The sequence below is a fragment of the Lepus europaeus genome, chromosome 12 (genome assembly GCF_033115175.1).
Source record: "Lepus europaeus isolate LE1 chromosome 12, mLepTim1.pri, whole genome shotgun sequence".
In the NCBI taxonomy this organism is placed as follows: domain Eukaryota; kingdom Metazoa; phylum Chordata; class Mammalia; order Lagomorpha; family Leporidae; genus Lepus; species Lepus europaeus.
In genome coordinates, this window is record NC_084838.1 from 33,785,085 (window position 1) to 33,801,178 (window position 16,094).

The 16,094-nt window shown below is 40.0% G+C and overlaps 1 protein-coding gene across 2 annotated transcripts in view; it reads right to left on the bottom strand.

Annotated features, from left to right (window-relative positions):
- Window positions 1-16,094, bottom strand: part of INVS (inversin) — a 192,328-nt gene that overhangs the window by 169,267 nt on the left and 6,967 nt on the right. The gene's annotated exons all lie outside the window — the stretch shown is intronic.

Consider the following 16,094-nt stretch of genomic DNA (forward strand, 5'->3'; position numbering starts at 1 on the left):
AGCGGATGGAAGATCGCTCTCTGTCTCTCGCTCTCCCTCTCTCTCTCTGTCTCTCCTCCTCTGTAACTCTGTCTTTTAAAAAAGAAAAAAGAAAAAGAGAAGACAATAAAAGTATGCAAAACTCTGTGTTTTTTCATTATTCAATGAGCTTGGTGAGTTACAAAATACTTAATGCAGTGGCTGGCACATAAAACTTAACTTTATGAATGCTGGCTCATGTCATTACTCATACTAGGACAAATGCATATACATGTGAGTGTAGTTATCCTTTCGTATCTGCGTGGAATTTGTTCCAGGAATCTCCTGAGGTACCAAAAGCTGCAGATGATCAGGACCTTTATATGAAATGGAATAGTATTTACATGTAATCTAATTATATCCTTCCAAATACTTTAAGTGATCCCTAGATTACTTACAATACCTAATACAATGAAAATAGTTGTTATAGCATATTGTTCAGGGAATAATGACAAGAAAAAAAAACCTGTACATGCTCAGTACAGAAATTTTTTTTCCTGAATATATTCAAGCCTTGGTTGGTTTAACCTGTGGGTTTGTAACCCATGAATACACATGGTGAACTATATTTACAAACATACATGTATTCAGGCAAGCATTTATAAAACACTTAATGAGCCTAACATTTAGGGTGAAGGTTGAGATAAAGGCACTGAAATAGTTCCTGCTACTTATAGGCTTTTTGTGATAGCTAGCTGCTACGCTGGAGATGTTAAGCACAAGGAGAGGAACATTGACCTAGTCGTTAACCTGCACCCCATACTTGCATGCCTGGGTTCAAATCTTGCCTCTAGTTCTTAATTTGAGCTTCCTTCCAATGTAGATCCCAGGAGGTAGCACGTTATGTGGTTCAAGTAAATGGGTCCTTGCCACCCACCCACACGAGAGATGTGGATTGAGTTCCTGGTTCTTGGTTCTGTCACTGACCCAACCCTGGTCACTGAGGGCATTTGGGGAGTGAACCAGTGGATGGGAGTTATGTCTGTCTGTTTCTACCTCTCAGACAAAAGCCAAACAAAATGAATTATCCTAAAGCAAAACTTAAAACCAAAAACTAAGAGGAACTGCTTGTTCAGCATGTGGACAACACAACCAAAGCTATAGTGGAACGAGAATGGTGCTTCCTAGTCAGTATACCATTGCAAACAACCTCAGATATTATTAGTAATATCTTTATCAATCATTATACACTTTGTATATTTAAAATTATTTTGTTTGGTTTTCATAAACAGTATTAATATTGTAGCCTTCAGTGCTTTTCTATTTTAAGACATTTCTGAAACTATAAAAATGAAAATATTTTACATTTACATACATATTTATAATATAAAATTTTATAATTTATAGAAAATATTTTACTCCAAGTCCAACCTGATAAAACAATAACGGTAAAAGGATACTGTTTATCATACTATGTCAGGGGCCATGCTAGATGCTTCACAGCCATTATCTTATTTAGTTCCCACACAAGTGAAGTATTATAATTTGTAATACACAGATGAGGAAACTGAGGCTCAAAAGCTTTAGTGGTTTAGTCGAGGTAGCATGCCAGTGAGTGAAAAGTTATAGTTCAAAACTCAGGCTTGGCTGGTGCCGTGGCTCACTAGGCTAATCCTCCACCTGCGGTGCCGGCACCCTGGGTTCTAGTTCTGGTTGGGGCACCGGATTCTTTCCTGGCTGCTCCTCTTCCAGTCCAGCTCTCTGCTGTGGCCTGGGAAGACAGTGGAGGATGGCCCAAGTGCTTGGGCCCTGCACCCACATGGGAGACCAGGAGGAAGCACCTGGCTCCTGGCTTTGGATTGGCGCAGCACGCCGTCCGCAGCAGCCATTTGGAAGGTGAACCAATGGAAGGAAGACCTTTCTCTCTGTCTCTTTCTCTCACTGTCTAACTCTGCCTGTCAAAACAACAAACAAAAAAGCCCTCAGGCTTGCCTGACTAAAATCCATACCCTGATGGGCATCTGTCTTGGCATTTAAGATGCCCATATCTTATATTGGAGTGCCTGGGTTTGATACCTGGTTCCAGTTCCTGGCCTCAGTTTCCTGCTGATTACAGAACCTGGAAAGCAGTGGTAAAGGCCCAAATGATTGGTTTCCTACCACCCACATGGGAGACCTGGATTGAGTTCCCAGTTCCTGGCTTCTGGCTTTTGCTCCTTGGCTGAGCCTTTGTGGGCATTTGGGGAATGAATTAAAATTTTTTTTAAAGCGTTCAAAATCCATACCCTTTCTACTACACTACACTGAACAGTATTAAAATGAATCTACTAAAGTCTATGGTCAATTATATTTCTGGTGAACTCAAATTATTTCAGTTTGATGTTAAAAGAAAAAGCTACATATCTAAAAATGATGAGCATAGCATATAGCAATTACTATGTATGTTTATATGCTTATGATGCAGACCAAGCTCCAAGACATTTGAATCTAGGAAGCAGTGGGTTATGTTAAAACAGTAACCCTTTGTATTAGGTTAAATACTAAGAATTACTACTGAAATGATGTTTCATTCAAAGAAGGCCTCTTCACTGCCCCTCCCGGACAATGAGCAGCACAGAAAGTGTACGATTTAATTAGTCGTGTATGCAGAAAGAGACACTCATCTGTTTCCATGGAGTCAAACACATCACTGACACACTTCTCCATGGAAACAGAGAAAGAAAACAGAAAATCCTAAAGTGAATGAATTCACTGAGCAGTTGGTGAACAAAGATTCAAGAAAAAAATAATTCATCTATAGTACTATGTTACTAGTTCCAAAAAGCGAAGCAGAATATATTTAGAGATTATCAAACATGTACTACATAAAAGGATAGTTAAAATACAGTGCAATTTAAGAAGACATGGTTGTTATTTTAGTAGGAATATACAAATTCTAGGAAATACCACAGAGCAAAAGTGTTATTGTTCATGTACAGAAAACCTAATGGCACAATTCTTAAAAGACGAACCATGTACCCACAGTTAGTAATGGGTCAGGCATTCCTTAGATAAAATGGTAGAAAACATAGCAAACCAAATTGTGAATAAATTTATCAGCTCTGTATTGGCTTCACATCATGATTGGCTTAGGTGTCTAAGGATTATTCTCTATAGGAATATAAAATTATAGGAAGGTTTCAGGTTCTGTTATGAAGTATATTATTTAATTTATATAACTGAATGGGATAATTTTTTTTCTATTAAAAAGGCAGACACATACACACACACACAGCCAGAGAGAGACAGACTGAGTCCCTATTTGCCAGTTCACTCTTCAAATGCCTGCAACAGTTGGGGCTGGGCTGGGGCCAGAACTAAGAGCCAGGAGGCAGGAACTCAATCTAAGTCTCACACATGGGTGGCAAGAACCCAATTACCTGAGCCACAACCTACTGCCTTCCAGGATCTTCACTGGCAGGAAGCTGGAACTGGGAGCCACAGTGAGGAACTGAACCCAGGCACATCATGTCTTAACTGCTAGGTCAGATGCTTGTCCCTGGGATAAGCATCTTTAATTTACAAGTTAGTGCACATGCTTTGAAGTTTATATTTCTCATTAAAATAATAAAGAATTCATTTTATATGGTACTTTTTCTTGAGGCATTCTAACAACCTTTTTTTTTCCCCTTATGGAATTTAGTCTCAACCCACCTCTCAATTCAATTCAATTCACCTCACTTCATTTTTAGTCCTGGCCCTCAGGATAATTACAGACTACTTGAGAGGGAAGATATTTAAAGAATGATTATAAGAATTATTATATTTACTTAATTATTCAAAGGATATTTCTCACGCACATACTAAGTGCCAAGTACTGCACTAGATTTTATGGAAACAGTGATGAACTAAACAGATTCAGTCTAGTCTCATGGATTAAAAGAGTCAAATGTAAATAGACAGTCATAATCTGAGACAAGGGCCATGAAGGAAAATTACTAAGGGCCAAGAGAAAACCTAATGAACAGATTTAAATGGGATTGGATGGGTAGAGCATGCCTCTTTGAAGAAATGATCTTAGAGCTGAGATCTGAAGGATGACTAAGAGTCGGACAAAGAATGTGGAAAAAAAATTTCTGGAAAAGCCCTGAGATAAAAGAAGGCTTGGCAGGTTTGAGAAACTGTAAAGAAATAAGATTTTCTAGGAAGAGAGTGATAAAATGTAAAGTTAGAGATGGGAAGAGTAACATTTAGCCTTTAAAATATTTTTAGAAAAAATTGTTTGGTGGCGCCGTGGCTCAACAGGCTAATCCTCCGCCTTGTGGCGCCAGCACACTGGGTTCTAGTCCCGGTCGGGGCACCGATCCTGTCCCGGTTGCCCCTCTTCCAGGCCAGCTCTCTGCTGTGGCCAGGGAGTGCAGTGGAGGATGGCCCAAGTGCTTGGGCCCTGCACCCCATGGGAGACCAGGAGAAGCACCTGGCTCCTGGCTTTGGATCAGCGCGGTGCGCCGGTCGCAGCGCGCCAGCCGCGGCGGCCATTGGAGGGTGAACCAACGGCAAAGGAAGACCTTTCTCTCTGTCTCTCTCTCTCTCACTGTCCACTCTGCCTGTGAAAAATAAAAAAAAGTAAAAAAAAAATTGTTTGGGGTCCAGCACTGTGGTGTAACGGGTAAAGCTGCTACCTGCAGAGCTGGCATCACATAAGGGCACCAGTTCAAGTCCTGGCTGCTCCACTTCCAATCCAGCTACCTGCCAATGCACCTGGGAAAGCAGTGGAAGATAGCCCAAGTGCGTGGGCCCCTCCCACCCATGTGGGAGCCTGGGAAGAAGCTTCTGGCTTCTGGGTTTGGTCAGCCCAGATCCAGCTGTTGCAACCATTTGGGGAGCAAACGAGTGGATAGAAGATCTCTCATTCTCTGTAACTCTGTCTTTCAAATAAATAAATCAATCAAAAAAGAAGAAATGGTTATTTTCATTTTATTTGAAAGAGAGCAAAGCAAGATACACAGAGAGATCTTTCATCTGTAGGTTCATTTCCCAAATGCGTGAAATAGCCAGGACTGGGCCAACCAAAGCCAGGAGGCAGAAACTCCCTTTAGGTCTCCCATATGGGTGGCAGGAGTCCAAGTACTTGAGCCAGCACCTGCTGCCTTCCAGGGTATGCATTAGTAGGAACTTGGATTAGAAGTGAAGCTATGACTGGAATCAGACACTCTAATACGGTATGCATCCATCCAAAGTGGCACCGTAACCACTGTGCCAAATATCCATCTGTCATGTAGCCTTTTAAACTTTATTACAAGTGTAATGGGAAGCAATTAAAGAATTTTGAGCATTGGTTCAAGTGAACATGAAACATTTAGCAAAAAAGTTCAAAAAAGGCAAAATCAAACTATTGTAGTCAAGAACGTATGCTTAGGTGGTAGAACTATAATGCAATGATGACTGTGAAAGCCCAGATGGCAAATTTACTCTAGTGAGGAAGTTAAGATGCATGAGGGTGCTCTGTGGGCACTCATAATTTTCTATTCCTTGATCAAAATGGTGGCTACACATATATTTGCTTTGTATTTCTTTGTTAAATTATACAAATAAGTTGTATGTATTTTCCCTATGTACACTTCAAAAAAAAAAAGAAGTATGTTTAGGAGCCAGCATTGTGGTGCAGCAGATTAAGCAGCTGCCTGCAGCACCAGCTTCCCATAAGTACCAGTTCGAGTCCCAGCTGTTCCACTTCTGATCCACCTCCATACTAACATGCCTGGGAAATCTGAGGAAGATGGCTCAGGTGCTGGGGCTCCTTCACCCTTGTGGGGAACTCAGATGGAATTCCTGGCTCCTGGCTCCTGGCTTCAGTCTGCCCCAGCTCTGGCTGTTGCAGCTATTTGAGGAGAAAACTACCAGAATGAAGATCTCCCTCTCTGTATTTCCTTCTATTTGTGTAACTCTGCCTTTCAAATAAATGAATAAATCTTAAAAAAAAGAAGAGAAGTATGTTTTGTTTCTTTTTGATAAAGAGTGGATGAGGTAAAGAAGTAAGGATAATGGGTGCAGATGGCTTACTAAGCTTGATTTGGGGGCTGGGCATTGTGGCTCTTCAGGTCAAACAGCTGCTTCAGACACCTGTATCCCATATGGGAGTGCTGGTTTGAGTACTGGCTGCTTGGCTTCTGATCCAGTTCCCTGCTAACATGCCTGAGAAAGCAGCAGAGGACAGCCCAAGTACTTGGACCACTTCCACGTACATGGGAGACTTGGATGGAATTCCTGGTTTCTGGCTTTGGCCTGGCCCAGTGAACCAGTGGATAGAAGAGTTCTCTCTCTCTCTCTCTCTCTCTGCCTTTCAAATAAATAAATAAATAAAACCTTAAATAAGGCAAGCTTTGTTTTGGTGACAGAAAATGATAATTGCCTCCTCAGTCTGGTATCATTTTTCTTCTGAGGAACTGACACCTTGAATTTTAGCGGGCATGACATCATCTAGGAAGAGTCTTTTTAAGCCTTTTTTGTCCTAGGTGTGGCTCTGTGTCTAAATCCTATCCACCTCCTTAATGATAAATGGCATTCGCTGTGCTTTCTTTCCCAATTTCTGCTGACTGGGCTATGACTACAACTAAATGTATCTTCCTTTGGCCCAGAGATGGAAGCCACATGTTGAGACTGGCAGAGCCAAGCTCTGGCAGCATCCCTGGATGATTCTGTCAAGCAGATATGGCTACCTAGCTCAGTCTGCTCACATATTTTTGTATTATGATGAAGATCAAATGTACTTCTATCTTATTTAAGTCATGGTGTAGCAAGTTAGCTTGTGCATTAATATAATATAATTAATATAATAACTTGCTGTGAGGGCAAGTTGAGAGATATGGCAATACCTAGAAGGGGATGAAGAATGGTGAAGGAATTTTTAAATAATGGAGACAATAGAGCAACTGTTGTTGGGAAGAATTTAGACTAGTGAAAAAGGTTTAAGAAGTGAAAAAAGAAAGGTCCCTTAGCAGATGGGTGGAGATCCAAGATGGCTGAGTAGGGTGGAGCCATACTAACTGTAGCTGCTCTGGGATACGAAAAGAACAAAGGAAGGACCATGTTTCCAGGGGCCTGCCTGATGGAAATTTTCAGCCAAGAACTGAAAAAACAATGAAGATTCCATGGGACAAGAGGAGAGAAGACAGGGACATTGCTGCAGCCAGTCATATGCTGCTGGCTGTGAGCCACCTTCGCAAACACCATGACAAGTAGGAAGAAGTAGCCACATGTCTAGCCACTCACAGTTTTAGCTGAGAGGGAATTCCACAGTCACCCACTGACTTCTACTTCAGCCTGAGGAGCTGACTGTGGTCTGAGAAACTGCCATGCCTGGAGCAGCAAAGCCACCCTGCTTCCTTCCCGTGCCCCACTCTTGAAGAGCACCATGCTCAACAGCAAAAACTCAGGTAGTGCTTCTCTGTTTTGCAGTGCCACATGTCACTGGTGATATTGCCTGAGGGAGAGCCTTGCAGACCACATGGACTTTTGAGTCTGGCCTGGAGTGCTAGCAGGGGGCGGGATACCCACTTAAACTCATGAAGAGAGAGCACATTGCCTGCTTCCCTTTCCTCCCCACCCCCAGGTCTTCCAGTGAATAGCAGAGAGGAAGTGCGTGCCATCTTAAAAGGCAAGTACAGGCTGCCACAGCTCCCATGTATGTGATTAGAAAATTTTATCTGAGGGATAAATCCATGGTCCCCACTGATTTTGAGTTTTTCCTGTGGGGTTAGAGGGCACAGGGTACCCACTTGAGTCTGTGAGGCACTGCTTTCCCCTCTATAAGCCTGGCACCTGTACTCAAACTGCCAAGGTAGAACACCAACAGGCAGCGGGCTCTGGGAATGCCTCAGCTCTCTCCATGTGCAGAGCAGCCTTGTGGGGCTGAGAGCAGATCTCCTGCTTCCTGTGACTGTGGGAACTCTGCAGGCCATGACTGTGGGTATGCTATGACTACACAATAGGGCGTGAAGTTTAACTGGGTCTCTGGGCAATCACTGTGTCTGGCTTCAGAGGCTCAGAGTTCCCTAAATGCCGGGCGAGGATCACTGCAGGGGGATTCAGTGCTCACACTGATGTCAGCACAGATCCTTTGTGTGGTTCTCACAAGTGTGTGAGTGGGATGTGTAGCCACTGGGGGCTTGCCCTGGATACTGATCACCTAGGCAGAAAGGCGATTAGGCAGGGATCACACCAGTCGATGTGATCACACCCTCTCTTCCGCTGACAACAGAGGAGACCTACCACGCCCAATATGGGTGTTACCCTGGACTCTTGCACCACATACAAGCCCTGAGCGGAGCTCTCTAATCCACCTAGCAGATGCCTGTAAATATCCACTGAAGGAGCAGAGACTCCACTGAGCCACAGAAGCATATTTCAAAGATAAAATCCATCAGAGGAGAAAACCAATAAGTGGTTCCACAAATGCCTAAAAATAAACATAGAAACATGAGAAACATGAATAAGGAAGATAATATGACTCCCCCAAAGAAACACAATACTTCAATATAATATTAGAATGTGAAGATGAAGAGATTAGTGAAATGTCTAAAAAGGAATTCAAACATAAGATCATAAGATCACTCAAAAGCAATGAGAAGAAAATTCATGACTTAAAGAAATACATACGCAGCATGGATGAAAAATTTTCCCATGAGAAAGAAATACTGAAGAGAAATCAAACTGAAATATTAAAAATGAATTCAATATGTCAAATAAAAGAAACAATGGAAAGTCTTAACAATAGACAGACCTTTGGAGACAGACAAGATAAAGAAGGAAAAATGAGAAAAACTGAAAATAGTGTTTGAGATTTATGGGATACTATCAAATGACCTAACATAAGTGTCTTAGGAGTTCCTGAAGATGGCAAAAGAGAGAATGGATTTGGAGGCCTATTTAGTGAAATAATAACAGAAAAATTCTCTAATTTGGTGAAAGAAAGAGATATCTAAGTACAGGAAGCACACAGAACTCCTAACAGATATGACTAGAAGAGATCTTCACCATGACACACTGTAGTCAAACTTTCAACAGTAAAACATAAAGAAAAGATTCTAAAGTTTGCACAAGGGAAACACCAGATTACCTTCAGAGGATCTCCAATTAGACTGATAGCTGATTTCTCATCAGAAACTCTGCAGACTAGGAGAGAACGCAGAGACATAGTCCAAGCTTAAAAGAAAAAATCTCCAACCCAGAATACTGTACCCTGCAAAGCTCTCATTTATGAATGAAGGTAAAATGAAGAACTTCCAAAACAAACAGGAATTGAAAGAATTTGTCACCACTTGTCCAGCATTACAAATGATTCTTAAGGATGTTTTACACATAGAAACACAGAAAGACAGTCATCATCATGAACTGTGAAGGCAGAAAATCTCCTAGTAAAGTACAAAGGAAATACAAAACAAACGACAGGAATATTTATGGAAAAATGGCAGGGCCAAGTTGTTACTTATCAATAATTACCTTGAATGTAAATGGCCTATATTCTCTAATTAAAATATAGAGATTGAGTGAATGGATGAAAAAAACAAGACCCATCTATTTGCTGTTTGCAAGAAACCCACCTCACAAAGATACACACAGACTGAAAGTAAAAGGATGGAAAAAGATATTCCATGCTAACAAAAGGCAAAAAAGAGCATGAATAGCCATCCTAAAATCAGATAAAATATACTTTAACACAAAAATTGTTAAGAAACTAAAAAGGGCATTATGTAATGATTAAGAGATCAATTCGGCCGGCGCCGCGGCTCACTAGGCTAATACTCCGCCTTGCGGTGCTGGCACACCGGGTTCTAGTCCCGGTCGGGGCACCGATCCTGTCCCAGTTGCCCCTCTTCCAGGCCAGCTCTCTGCTGTGGCCAGGGAGTGCAGTGGAGGATGGCCCAAGTACTTGGGCCCTGCACCCCATGGGAGACCAGGAGAAGCACCTGGCTCCTGCCATCGGATCAGCGTGGTGCGCCGGCCACAGCGCGCTACCGTGGCGGCCATTGGAGGGTGAACCAACAGCAAAAGGAAGACCTTTCTCTCTGTCTCTCTCTCTCACTGTCCACTCTGCCTGTCAAAAAAAAAAAAAAAAAAAGAGATCAATTCAACCAGAAGATGCCACTATAGTAAATGTATATGCACTCAATGCCTTGGTGCCTGGCTATTTAAAAGCACTGTTAATGGATCTAAAGGGAGACACAGACTCCAATACAATAATAGTGGAGGACTTCAACACCACACTTTCATCAATGGACAACTAGACAAAATCAACTAGATAAAAAAAATCAACAAAGAAAAAACAGAGCTAGTCTACAGTATGCATCAAACAGAACTAATTGATATCTACAGAACATTTCATTCCCCTAGATGTAGAATATATATTCTTTTCATCAGTGCTTTTCTAGGATAGACCATAACTTAGGCCATAAAGTAAATCTCAACAAATTCAAAAAAATTGAAATCATACTATGTATCTTTTCTGACCACAGTGGAATGAAGCTGGAAATTAACAACTTAAGAAACTCCAGAAAACATGAAACACATAGAAACTGAACAACCTGCTTCTGAATGAATAGTAGGTCTTAGGGGGAATAAAAAAAAAAAAAAAACTGAAAGTGAATGAAGATGACAATATAACATAACAAAACCTATTGGATATAGCAAAAGTAGTGTTGTAATAATTAGTACCTATATCAAGAAATTGGAAAGGCATCAAATAAATGATATAGCAATCATCCCTAGGACCTAGAAAAACAGGAACAAACCAAACAGAAAATTAGTAGAAGGAAAAAAATAAATAAAATAAGAGATACATAAAATTGAGACCAAACGATGATATAAAACATCAGTTAAGAGATAATTTTTGAAAAGAAACAAACAAAAAAAGTATACCACTGTTCCAACTAACCAAAAGAAAAAGAGAGAAGACCCAAATTAATAAAATCAGAGATGAGGGGCCGGCACTGTGGCTCACTTGGTTAATATGGGTGCCGGGTTCTAGTCCTGATGGCTTCTCTTCCAGTCCAGCTCTTTGCTGTGGCCCAGGAAGGCAGTTGAGGATGGCCCAGGTGCTTGGGCTCCTGCACCTGCATGAGAGACCAGGAGGAAGCACCTGGCTCCTGGCTTTGGATCGGCGCAACACGCCAGCCGTAGCAGCCATTTGAGGGGTGAAACAATGGAAGGAAGACCTTTCTCTCTGTGTCTCTCTCTCACTGTCTAACTCTACCTGTCAAATAAAAATAAAATAAAATAAAATAAAATCAGAGCTGAAAAAAGGAGAAGTTAAAATGGACACCATAGAAATAAAAACATCATCAGGAATTACTACAAACAGCTACATGCCAACAAATTGGAAAATTTACAAGGAATGGATAGACTCCTAGACACGTATAATCTACAAAAATTGAGTCATAAAGACACAGAAAACCTAAATAGTACAATAACCAAGATAGAGATTAAACCAGTAATAACTGACTCTCCCAACAAAGAAGAGCCCAGGACCGGATGGCTTCCCCATTGAATTCTACAAAATTTTTAACTATGAACTAATTCTAATTCTTCTCAAGCTATTTTAAACAATTGAAAGAGAAGAAATCCTCCAAAACTTCTTCTATGAGGCCAGAATCACCTTACTTCCAAAATCAGAAAAACATAAAACCAAAAAAGAAAAATATAGACCAATATCCCTGATGAACACAGATGCAAAGCTCCTTGACAAAATACTAGCTAATCAAATCAAACAACATATCAGAAAGATAATTCACCCTAACCAAGTGAAATTTATTCCTGAAATGCAGGGATGGTTCAATACATGCAATTCAATAAATGTGATACATGACATTATCAAACTGAAGAATAAAAACCATATGATTCTTTAAATAGATGGAGAGAAAGTACTTGATAAAATACAGGATCATTTCATGATAAAAATTTTAAGCAAATTGAGTATAGAAGGAACATTCCTTAACACAATCAAGGCAATCTATGACAAAGCCACATCCAGCATTATATTGAAAGGGGAAAAGTTGAAAGCATTTCCATTAATATCTGGAACCAGACAGGGATGCCCACTCTAACCATTACTATGTAATATATTTCTGAAAGTTTTAGCCAGGGCCATTAGGCATGAAAAAGAAATCAAAGGGATACAAATTGGAAAGAAGGAATTCAAATTATCCCTGTCTGCAGATGACATGATCCTGTGTTTACAGGAAAACAAAAATACTCTACTAAGAGACTGAAACTCATAAGAGAGTTTGGTAAAGTTGCAGGATATAAAATCAACACACAAAATCAATAGCTTTTGTATACACACAAAATTCCATGGCAGAAGAAGAACTTGTAAGATCAGTACTATTCAAAATAGCTACAAAAATTTAAATACATTGGAATAAATTAAACCAAGCAGGTGAAAGATCTGTACAATGCAAATTACAAAATATTAAAGAAACAGAAGAAGACACACCAAAAAATGGAAGAATCTTCTGTTTGTAGGTTGGAAGAATTAATATAACCAAAATGTCCATACTACCCATAGCAATTTAAATATTCAATGTGATCCCAATTGAAAATATCAAGGACATTTTTTTCAGATCTAGAAAAAAAAAGCTAAAATTCATATGGAAATACAAGAGACCACAAATAGCTAAAGCAATCTTAAACAATAAAAACAAAGTCAGAGACATCACAATACCAGATTTCAAGACATACAACAGGGCAGTTATAACCAAAATCCTGGTACTGGCACGAAAATAGACATGTAGACTAATGGAACAGAATGGAAACCCCAGAAATCAATTCACACATTTATAACCAACTTATCTTTGACAAAGGGGCTAAAATCAATCCCTGGAGTAAGAACAGTCTGCTCAACAAATAGTGCTGGGAAAACTGGGTCTCCTTGTGCAGAAGTATTAAAGAAAAACCATACCTTATACCTTACACAATAATCCACACAAAATGAATCAAGGGCCCAAATCTATGCCTTGAAACCATCAAATTACTGGAGAACACTGGGGGAAACTCTGTAACATTGGGGGAAACTTTGTATCAGCAAAGACTTCTTGGAAAGGACGCCAGAAGCAGAGGCAATCAAAGCCAAAGTAGAAAAATAGAACTACACTAGGCTGAGAAGCTTCTGCACTGCAAAAACAAACAAACAAACAAACAAACAAACAAAAAAAAACACCACTCAGCAAAGTGAAGAGACAATTGAAAGAATGGGAAAAATATTATCAAACTATGAAACTGATAAAGGATTAATATCCAGAATCTATAAAGAACTCAAGAAACTCAACAACAAAACAAACAAACTGGTCAAGAAATGGGCAAAGGACTTGACCAGGCATAAACTTGCATGTTCATGGCAGATCAATTCACAATAACTAAGATATGGAAATAACCCATATGTCCAATAACTGATGACTGGATAAAGACATTATGGAATGTATACACTATGGAATTCTACTCAGCCTTTAAAAGAATGAAGTCCTGTCTTTTACAACAAAATGTTTACAACTAGAAAACACTATGCTTAGTGAAATGAGCCAGTCTAAAAGACAAATGTCATGTTTTCACTGATCTGTGGTAGCTAATATAGTACAAAAAATGTAGTGCATATGAGTTAAGTTGACATTTCGAGTTTTTTTTTTTTTAACTATTTACAGCCCTTGTCTATACTATTGAGGAACAGTGTTTTTTTTCTTGTTAGTATTTGTTGAATTCTTTGCTTAGTGGGGGTTAAGCTTATGATTATAAAATAAACATAAGGAACTTCATTGTAAAAATTAAAAAAAGTAAGAAAGGAAGGAGGATGGAGGGTGGGATTGTTGGTGGCAGGGAGGAGAGAATGGGAAGTATCACTATGGCTCTAAATATGTGTGTGTGTGTGTGTGTGTGTATATATATAAATACATGAAATTTTTTATACACACACACTCATACCCAGGAGATGGGTGGGAAGGGTAGTAGGGGTCAGACTACGGAGGATAAGTCAGGTACCTTTTTTCTGTCACAGGTCATTTGGATAACATCATTCACAGGCCATAGAAAATGTTCAATTTAAAGATTAGCCTGCTGTGGATTTACTGAATTTTGAGTGCTGCCTTGCAATTGTCTTGTCAGAGTCAGAGGAAAAGATTTTGCCAGCCTTATACCTTTCCCACCCCTGCTACAGAGCATGTGTGGAAGAACTGGCCTTTGACACAAAGAGGGGATATTTGCCCTGTTTTATTAGGAAAAGAGCAGAATATATATGTAGGTAGATTTATAGGAATCATGATAGAAGCTGAGGGAGTTCCTACTGAATGTGTTCATTTACTCTGAGAGCACATAGCACTGTCAGATTGGAGGGAGAGGGCATGGGCAGGCAAATTTCAGTTGAGTGGGAAGTTATCAACTACTCTTAATGGAGAAATAGGGTATAATGAGCAGAAAGTGTTGAATGCCTACTTGAAGTGTGTCATCACGAATTTTGGGTGCTTTCATTTTCCAGTTGAGTTTAACAGCTCAATTCCTGGATTGCCAGGAATAGGCTATGTCCATCCAGAGTTGGGAATATAACAGTCAGGTACAATGGAAGGTAAGGAAGAAGGAATCTTTATAAGAGAAGAATTTCTTTTTTCAAGATTTATTTGTTTATTAGAAAGGCAGAGTTATAGCATGACTAGAGCCTAGGGAGATTACTGACGCCATAAACAAGAGTGTCAAATTGTTAAGTCAACAACAGGAGTCACTGTGTACTTACTTCTCATGTGGGATCTGTCCTTAATGTGTTGTCCAATGTGAAGTAATGCTATAACTAGTACTGAAACAGTATTTTACACTTTGTGTTTCTGTGTGGGTGCAAACTGATGAAATCTTTACTTAATATATACTAAATTGATCTTCTGCATATAAAGATAATTGAAAATGGTCTTCTTTTTTTTTTTTTTTCCCCAGGGTGTCTTGGCTTTCCATGCCTACAATACTTTCATGGGCTCTTCAGCCAGATCCGAATGCCTTAAGGGCTGATTCTGAGGCCAGAGTGCTATTTAGGACATCTGCCATTCTATGAGTCTGCTCTGTATCCTGCTTCCCATGTTGGATCATTCTCTCCCTTTTTGATTCTATCAGTTAGTATTAGCAGACACTAGTCTTGTTTGTGTGATCCCTTTGACTCTTAGACCTATCAGAGTCATCAGCTGTGAACTGAGATTGATCACTTGGACTAGTGAGATGGCATTGGTACATGCCACCTTGATGGGATTGTACTGTTATTTAATGCTATAACTAGTACTCCAACAGTATTTTTCACTTTGTGTTGCTATGTGGGGGCAAACTGTTGAAATCTTTGCTTAATATATACTGAACTGATCTTCTGTATATAAAGAGAATTGAAAATGAATCTTGATGTGAATGGAAGGGGAGAGGGAGCGGGAAAGGGGAGGGTTGTGGGTGGGAGGGAAGTTATGGGGGGGAAGCCATTGTAATCCATAAGCTGTACTTTGGAAATTTATATTCATTAAATAAAAGTTAAAAAAAAAGATAATTGAAAATGAATCCTGATGTGAATGGAATGGGAGAGGGAGTGGGAGATGGGAGAGGTGCGAGTGGGAGGGAAATTATGGGGGGGGGGGAAGAGCCATTGTAATCCATAAACTGTACTTTGGAAATTTATATTTACTAAATAAAAAAAAAAGAAAGAAAAGCAGAATTATAGAGAAAGAGAAGGGAGAGAGATACACACAGAGAAAGACAGAGACAGAGAGAGGTTTCCATCGCTGGTTCACTCCCCAAATAGCCACAACAGCCAGGGCTGTGCCAGACCAAAGCCAGGAGCTGGGAATTTCATTTGGGTCTCCCACATGGGTGCAATGGCCCAGTTACTTGGGGCGTCTTCTGCTCTCTAGGCGGTTTAGCAGAGAGTGGATCAGAAGTGGAGCAGCTGGGACTCGAACTATTGATATGGGATGCCAGCATCACAGGCAGCAGCTTAATACAATACTGGCCCCAAAAGAATTTTATATATATATATATATATATATATATATATATATATATATATATATATTGAGAGGCAAAATGACAGAGAGAGAGAGAGAGAGAGAGAGAGAGAGAGAAAGAGTGAACCACAGGTTGACTCCCCAAATGCT